The sequence below is a fragment of the Epargyreus clarus genome, unplaced genomic scaffold (genome assembly GCF_041222505.1).
Source record: "Epargyreus clarus isolate Ecla_fem2 unplaced genomic scaffold, WU_Ecla_fem_2.2 ptg000016l, whole genome shotgun sequence".
Lineage (NCBI taxonomy): Eukaryota > Metazoa > Arthropoda > Insecta > Lepidoptera > Hesperiidae > Epargyreus > Epargyreus clarus.
In genome coordinates, this window is record NW_027332224.1 from 1,905,667 (window position 1) to 1,915,553 (window position 9,887).

The following is a 9,887-nucleotide window of genomic DNA, read 5'->3' on the forward strand; positions in this document are numbered from 1 at the left end:
ATGGCAAGGATACCGCGTCTCTATGAAATTAATTGCTGATGTTAAGAGACTACTTACTATCAGGTAAACTGCATGTTCGTTTGTTATTTCATACTTTTCCTCTTGATTTACGTGTTTTACTAAAACAACTCTATTATTGAATGCATAGCCAAAGCACATACTAGTGAAGGAAAACATTGGAAGGTGGTAGAACCAGTATAGACAGTACCACCGCCACACCTGTCGCGGAGCATTTTTCATTCGTTTGTGCAGGTGTGGATACGATTGACTTACTCGTACATATGAGACGATAATCTTGATCATCAAGCGTAGAAGTAGAGTAGAGTTTGAAGGTGATAGATCCCTGTGGTTCGACTCCGGCGGCACCACTGCCACACTTCTTTCTGCCTCACAACAGTAGTGTTCAGCGCTGCTGTGTTCTTATTGAAGGGAGACATACTTTTCCGAGGCGTTCTAGCTTAATCCTCAGGCATAATGGCGCATCTGTGGCAGATTTCAGGAATATGTAACCCTATCTGGGGTTGATTACAGATATCCACGGGTGGACATACGTTGGATTGCATGCTCGTCTGCTACTTCCATATTATAAAAAAAGTAACAAATCTGTGATAAGCTTGAGTAGTGATAAGTTAAGAATTGGTCAGCACCAATTGCACTTCATACTCGTCCCTTATATTAAAAAAAATACCGAAAAATGTTTTAATCGTGTTTGTTTGGTTTTCTTACTCTGAGAGAAGACCTGTGCGCAGTAAGGGATAGCCCTACACCGTGCTCACGCTGCATCGTGTCTTCGCGGAACGGCCAACGCTGACGAGGCGCGTCCCACGTGCAGGTGGCCGTCCGCCATGGGAACAGTTCACCTCCATCGCGGAAAGTGACTCTACCTATCATCTTTATATATATATTTCTTATGTGCGTGTGTATGTCACTGAACTCCTCTTAAACGACTGGACTGATTTTGATGAAATTAGTTGTGTGTTCAAGGGGACTTGAGAATGGTTTAGATTCACAATTTAGTCCGTGGGAAAAGGTTTTTTAATGATTTTTTAATTCGTAAGTAGTTATAGAATCGGAAACTATGCATTTGATCAAATGATGATCTTTAGCAAAGTTGTTGTCCAAGAGCCCACGAGGGTTTGGGAGTTGGTAAAAACCAATTTTCATTCCACCACTGTCATTCCAATGCAGGTACAAATTTTCCGTTTTATGTATGTCATATTATTTCTTTAAAATGCAGGTGAAGCCGCGGGCACCACTAGTATCATATATTTTTTATTACAAGACGTGTAAAAATTTTAATAAAACTATTAATTCGTTCGCGAAATAGACTATTTCGATTATTTCCTCGACGCCCCGCTCCCATAACTAGTAGGATAATAAAACTTGATAATAAACAGTGAAAATAAAAACACAATTAAATTATATAGATAATTTATTACACATACAAAAACGATTACATTTATAACAGATTTCATTTTCGCGGGAAATTCTTTACCACGATTCGATAATTTGAGTCGACACTTTCCATCTACATCAAACACAGATTAACTAACCGGATAGACTCCTTATATACATATGTTTCTGGAAATACATTAGTCAAAAAAATCTTATTTAGTTATATTATTACAAAAAAAAAACATTTTAGTTCCGTCTTCATTAGAACAATATATTTTCAAAATATAAAGTACATTATGTACTTTCGCGTCTTTTGAGATAACAGTCGAAACCAGATTTTTAAAATTTGGCGCAATTAACAATTCCAACTAACGAAGGGTCGAAATTTCGAAAACAACAAATATTTTTAAATTAGACAGACACTTCATTTTTTATATTGAATAGCAGTCTATTCGGTTACTTCATCCATGGCATCAAATCCCCAACTTCGCTCCAAGACCATCTTTTAGCACCAACCCTTGATATTATCGTTTCCAACACGAGAATGCATTATATTTTAAGATAACATATATCAACTGAATAAAAACTAATAAAAAGATTTTCTTATAATAAAAAATATAACACCGGATAATAACAAATCTAAGTTCTCACCAAAGGTCTTGCCAAGACGATTCAAATGAGCCCAAACACAATATCGATGCTATCAAGCATTGAGGAGTGCCTACACAATCTGACTCCATCATCAGACTTTGAACTAAACGTAACTAACAACCGGTTGAAACTGGTTTCATACACATAAATACGGCGAGCTACGATTCCATACGTAAAAATGAAAACTAAATATTGTATAATATATGAACTATAAATGTAACATATACTTTCTGCTAGATATAGCCAATCTCCATGCTTTTCTCTGCCTTTTTCAAACCGCGGGGACATATTAAGATCAATAATTTTCATTTTATTTTCTTCTAAATATGAAGTGAATTTTCCATTACAATTATTTTGTTATTTTGTTTACTTTTCTTACACATATTTACGACATACGCTTAAAACTCACGGAGCGTTTTTCTTCCGCATCCGTGTGCGGTTGCGGGACCGCAACAAGTGGAGAAACATGAAAATGTAGGCAAATAACAGTTGCGGTTTTCACGACGCGATTTATTTTCGCGGCGTTGCGATTATCTATAGTTTCCACTGCAACAGTAGGGCAACATATAACGATCCTTTCCGTCCTACAGCTACTAGCCGCGGCGACTACTAAACCGCACATAATTGCGATTTCGTATATTTTAAAACAGCTATATGAAGAAAAACGCTCCGTGAGATTCCACCCTAAAATTGGCTTAAAATGTATTTTTACAAGTTTAAAATGTTCAAAATAAGGAAAGTGAATATGCATCTCGAACAAGCAATGTTAACGCGCATGCGGATATAATCCTGCGTGAAAAAAATGATGTGAAAAAAAAGGATATAAAACAATAATATTTCATGAATAAGAATAATTATTATTCAGAAAGAGTAACAGCAAACGAATTTTAACATTAACATTTTTTTTATAAAAAAATATTGTTGAAGTTATACTTCTTTTGGGGCGTTTGGAAAAAAAATCCACACTATGTTATGACAATATAAAAATTTCGTTTTTTATGTATAAACTAGCTGACCCGGCAAACGTTGTTACTATATAAATAAAAAAATGTTAAGGGTGAACTACCCTTATCACTTAGGGGTATGAAAAATAGATAGCCGACTCTCAGACCTACTGAATGCATATAAAATTTGGTGAAAATCGGTAAAGCCGTTTCGGAGGAGTACGGTAACTAACATTGTGACACGAGAATTTTATATATAAGAGTTTTGTGTCGTAGAAGTTTCACTTCTCGTATTGTAGTTCTTCACTTCTTTATTAAACACACCAAAGAGGTATAACTTCTAATCTGTGTACATAAATACTCACACACATTTTTTTAAATTTTTTGGATAAAAATAAAATAAAAATAGCGTTTTTAACTTTATTGAGTGCCGTAAAGCATAATATTAAATAAAAATCATTTTGAAATTGGCTAAAATGCTATTGCACCATCAGATTCAAACTGCACGGAAAAAAAATGTAACATTTTTTCAAAAAATAACAATCATAACAGATTTCTTTGAGAATAATATGAAAGATTATATGAAACAGATAATTATATATAATAATATAACATTTTTATAATAATTTTGATACAATTAAATATAACTTGTTTTAAAAAATATTGCATTCCAAATTTTTACATATTTATATCTCGTTCGTTTCCAATGTGTGAGTGAGATAGATATACAAAACCGACCATTTTTAACAACCCTTACAGAAAGATTATAAATATATTCGTTATGCCCTAGTAACTTCATAATTGAAAAAAGGGCAAAAATAATTAAATATAACGCATTCCCATTTCATTTATCTGGTGACGGACGGACGAAATACACATTTTTATATACGTATCAACTTATTATACAAAAAAAATCTACTAACTAACTAATCAAAAAATATATATTTAAAATTAAAAACATTATAAGTAAGCTTTTTATATCAATGTTTACGCAATATTTGTGATTATTTTTAACCGACTTCAAAAAGGAGGTGGTTATAACATTTCTAAATTGGACGTAGTTATGCAAAATGCAACCCACAAAAACAGTTTTTTTAGTTACTATCACAAATGGCATCTCCACATCAACTTTCGTATATGCAAAATATATTCAAGCTGCATGGTACATTTTTTATTTTGAAAAAATACAGAATATATCAGTGATACGAACCATAAATTAAGTAATTTAACTTTTAATAAAAGACCTATTTTCTCAAAAGCTAGTTTTTACCCGACTGCCAAGGAAGGGTTATGTTTTTCGCGCGTATCTTGTATTTTTGTCTTTCTTTATTTGATCCGATCTTACAAACGGCTGGATAAATTTGGACAGTTAAGGTGTCATTATATTCGTCTCAATGACCCGAGTGTCCTTAGATAGGTGTTAGAAAAAAAATAATCTAAAGGGCGAATTTTTGGCGCGTAAATAGTACCACATTTCGAAGAAAAAGTTAACAGAACATATCGAGTGGGGTATCAAATGAAAGTAAATTAATTATGGTTGGATCTATTTTGCATAACTACGTCCAATTGTAGATCTCGTTTATAAGTACATATAAATATGTTATCAAATTTAATTATTAAAGTTAGTGCTAAAACAATGTTTTGTCGTCCGTCCATCACTACCCTCCATCCAAACATACCACCCTTACAATTCACTTTAACATTTTCAAAACCACCCCTCTGGCCTTTCCCACCCTTAGCGTCATCTTAGCCCTACACATTGCCGCGATAGATAATTATGAACATATTACAATATAAATCAAAAAATTTAAAGTCATTTTACAAACAAAAAAATGTCAAAAAGCAAAAAAAATCACATTGTTGTATGTACTGCATTTAAAAAAAAATACAACCATTTTTTTATTTAGCTCAATAAACATTTTTTAAATGTTCCCAATATAATTATTAATACAATTCATTGCCACGTTACACTCGTTAAAATATGATTTTAAACATATTTGTAGTCCGCGCCAAACTGCTAGTCCGCTCTGAAGTTGTTGCGCGCAGGTGTAGTCAGAGAGCCAATGCGGTCGAACACAACTACAAGCATATACTTCGTAGCAACGTAAGGGCACACTAACGCAGTTATGTGTCTTCGTCCCGCGAATATCTACAATTTGCTGTTACGACGCGACTCGGTTCTATATTCAGAGCGGACTAGCAGTTTGGCGCGGTCCCTACGTAATGTCACGCCACCGACAGACTTACGCCCGTTATCAATAATCGATCTATCCATGCAGACGTGTCTATTTCTTTACTCGTATGATTACATTTTACATCCTAACCTCACCTATCCTATCTCATACGTGTCGTTTACATAAATCAGTGGAAAAAAATACATGTAAATATAAAATTTACAAACTGTAAAAAAATGTGTTAAACTTTGAATGTAAAATGTTTAAAAAAATCGCCGTTTAAAAAAAGGATGTAAATGAATGAATATAAATGGATTTACAAAGTGTAAATAATGTGTTAAACTTGAATAAATAAAAAAAAAGTTTTAAAATCGCCATTTTGAACAACAAACGAATTTCGACGGCCACTGATAGAAAAATATCTCGATCGATAGTTTCAATAATGAAAATCAAAAAAATATTTGCTCATGAAATATAGTAAAAATATTTTTTTTGCATCGGTTGATAGATCAAAATTAAAATTTATATATTTTCAATTCATTCCCTTCCATTCATACCCGCTTGTTATTAATACTCAATCCGTCTAAAGACCTACCTAAGATCGAAATTTAACAATTTCTAGTATGAAGTAATCATTGAAACTCGATCTCTGGTAGGCACATCGGATAGATTAATAACGGCGGATATAGACAAATCGATTGTACTGTAAATATTTTTTTTACATATAAATGCAACGTAATGGCAAAAACATTAATAAAAAAAAAAACAATAAAAATGAGTTAATTACGTAAAAATCATTTATATGCCGCGTCCGTATCGAATTAAAATCACTTTTAAACTATTTTTTATTAGATTGGTGAAGCATGCCGTCCACCTGATGGTATAGTCCGCGCCAAACTGCCAGTCCGCTCTGAAGTTGTTGCGAGCAGGTGTAGCCATACAATTTGCTATGGGGACGCGATTCATTTCTATATTCAGAGCGGACTAGCAGTTTTACGCGGACTATAAGTTACTGCCGTATGGGCATCTGTACAACTCCATATAGAGCAGGATCTACCTGAAGCCGATCACGTGTTGCCACGTAAGGACTAAGGCCTCATATGTAAGTCAGAACAGTCAGTACCTCTCTCTTTAAACTGCTTTACGATAGATATTGAAGGTAGAACCTACATTGGTTCGACTCCGGCACCACCGCTACACTCATTTCTCTTATAAGAGCAGTGTTAAGCGCTGCTGTGTTCTGGTTTGAAGGGTGTGGTAAGGGAGACAGACTTTTCTGAGGCGTTCCAACTTAGTTCTCAGGGGTAGCGGCGCATCTGTGGCCGACCTCAGGTAGGAATATCTAATCCTATCTGGGGTTGATTACAGATGTCCATGGGCGGCAGTAGCCACTTACCATCAGGTGGACTGCATGCTCGTCTGCTACATCTATAAAAACAAACAGGTATTTCAGTGGTACCTCCCCAAAACCATAATAGTTCTTTCAACCCTTTATGGAGGGGATGAAGGGGGGATACGGACACGGCATAAACCCTCACATAGATAAAACTTACGCATACTAATGTATCAAAAACACAGTGGGAATACTACATTATATAAAATACATTAAAAATCGAACTCTTACGGAGATGATAAAATAAACTTTAATGCTTATTACATAGGGGTCAATTTACAATAACATCGAATATTTACGTGGAGGGTTGAAAGCTTGAGACTTCTTGTATATAAACGGCCTTAATATTTTACGATATTTAAAGAAAAAATAAAACATTTTTTTTTTTATTAAAATCAGTTTTCTTGTAACGTCATTTTGTTTGTGCTCTTTTTAAAAAAAAAAAACTTTCATTTGATGCCCACATCATGGGGGTGTATAAAAAAAACACCGGATGGCATCTAAAGTATTGCAATTTGCTTTGCCGTCTTACGAATTTTCGATCAGGCCACGTGTCCTGAAAACCTAATATTTTATATGAAAAACTACCTGACCCGGCAAACGTTGTGTTGCCATATAAATAAAAAAATGTTAAGGGTGAACAAGCCTTATCACTTAGGGGTATGAAAAATAGAAAGTAGCCGATTCTCAGACCCACTGAATATGCCTATAAAATTTAGTGAAAATCGGTAAATCCGTTTCGGAGGAGTACGGTAACCTAATCCTTAGCTTAAAATTTCGCCATCGGGACAAAATTTGAAAATTTTCAAAAAGCCGCCATTCAAAAACCAAAAAATCTCAAGCTTCCATCTCTCGTAACATCATATCGTATTAAAATTACAAAATTTCATATGAACGAATACAATAGTGTCACTATAATGTATATATATTTCGACAAACTTTTCTGTGTGTTAGGGGCAGCCACTGGTGATCATAATGCTGCTAGCTACTCAAAACTACCTGAGAAGCATAGATTAGTAAAGATACTTCGCCGCCTTGAAATTGAATGAAGCCACAAACGGCTTATTAGTAAGCTCTTTTTTTGAATTCTTGACAAATAAAAACATTTTTAGAGAAAATTTACGAATAAATAACTAATACTGCGTAATTTACATAATAAATAAATAATTATTTCAAATGTTTTAGGGACATTTTAGCACGGAGACGTGGCAAATCTTTTTTACGCAACAATTTCAATTGTCAAAACTGGTTACATTTTCTTGTTAGAAGTGAGTAATCTTTAGAGAAGTGGGAAATTTTAACGATTATCACCCGTTTTTAATAACCAATCTATCCTTTGTTTAGCCTACTAAAGATGGAAATTAAAGAACGTCTTTTGTATAATACAGGAGTAGCAGACGAGCATGTAGTCAACCTGATGGTAAGCTACTGCCGCCTAAGGACATCTGTAATCAACCCCAGATTGGATTAGATATTCCTACCTGAGGTCGGCCACAGACGCGCTCTACACCTGAGGACTAAGCTGGAAAGCCTCGGAAAATTAAGTCTGTAAGTAGTTCAAAAAAGTGTTCAAAGGTATGTGAAGTCTACCAATACTTGTCCAGCGCGGTGGACTATGGCCTAATCCTTCTCATAATGAGAGGAGACCCGTGCCCAGCAGTGGGACCGTAATGGGTTGATGATCATAGTAGGTAAAGTATGAAGTAATTGTCAAATGATCAAATCAAATAGTCTTTGGTAGGTAAATTATGGATAGATTAAATATTAATAAGTGACTTATTTATCAATATTGGGGTTAAATAGAAAGAGCCAAAAGATAACGGTTTCTTGTATGTCCCCCATTTATTTTTACCTTTTTTAAGCTATTGCATAGCTTCTATCGCGGGCCTTGAGCGTGGAGACCGAATCCAGAAATGCCGTAACGAAAAAAACCTAACACCCCCCACTCCGACCGGCACAGCGGTGATACTTTTTAGTAGCAATCTGTGCGCCCCGGGGCGCACACGCCAGTTGACGGGTTAATGACTTTTTGAAATATCACGCTTGCAATTTGCATAAGTTGATAAAAAATGCTATGCAATAGCTTTACCGCGGCAGTCTCCGAGTGCCACACGTATTTTTTTTATTTTTAGTATTTGTTGTTATAGTGGCGACCTTTATACATGTTTATATATATGTTTCTTATGTGCGTGTCTATGTCACTGATTCTCCTAAATGACTGGACTGATTTTGATGAAATTTGTTGTGTGTGTTTAAAGGAACTTGAGAATGGTCTAGATTCACAATTTAGTCCGTGGGAAAAGGCTTTTTTAAATAATTTTTAATTCGTAAGTAGTTATAGAATCGGACACTATGCATTTGATCAAGTGATGATCTTTAGCAAAGTTGTTGTCCAAGAGCCCACGAGGGTTTGGGTGTTGGTAAGACCAATTTTCGACAGATGTATGTCAAATTATTTCTTTAAAATGCGGGCGAAGCCGCGGGCACCACTAGTACACTATAAAATTTCAAGTGTCTATCTATCACGGTTCAAGAGATAGAGCCCTGTGACCGATGGACAGACAGCGGAGTCTTAGTAATAGGGTTCCGTTTTTACCCTTTGGGTACGGAACCCTAAAAAGAAGGTACTGTATTCGACCGCTATGTATGTATAGTCCGCGCCAAACTGCCAGTCCGCTCTGAAGTTGTAGCGAGCACGTGTAGTCATACAACTTGCTATGGCGACACGATTCATTTCTATATTCAGAGCGGACTAGCAGTTTTACGCGGACAATACAATATGTCTGTAATTTTGTATGTCCACGGTTTTCTCAAAAACTTTTTTTATTTAAAAGGTTTTTGTTATTAATTTTTTTGGTTACGGAACCCTAAAAATCGTTAACGAAGCTGTCAACAAATGACTTTTTTCCAAAAATTGGCACACACAGAAAAGTTTTTCCAAACATACCGAGGTATATAGATTCGTTTGAGCTATACTTATCGTATAATATTTCTGTTTTCTTATCTTTTTGGATGCAATCCGTTCCGGCGATTCTTATCTTGGTTTCCTGAAAAGATATAGATATTTTTTTATTTTAAATTGGTTGAAATAATCTGTAATTTTAGTAGCCCTATGACTAACACTTTTATGTTTTGTATAGTCCGCGCCAAACTGCTAGTCCGCTCTGAAGTTGTTGCGAGCAGGTGCAGTCATACAATTTACTATGGCGACGCGATTCATTTCTATATTCAGAGTGGACTAGCAGTTTTACGCGGACTATACTAGGTTTAAAATTAAGGCATTTTTAATAATCTATATTATTGATTATATATATTTATAATTAAACTTGC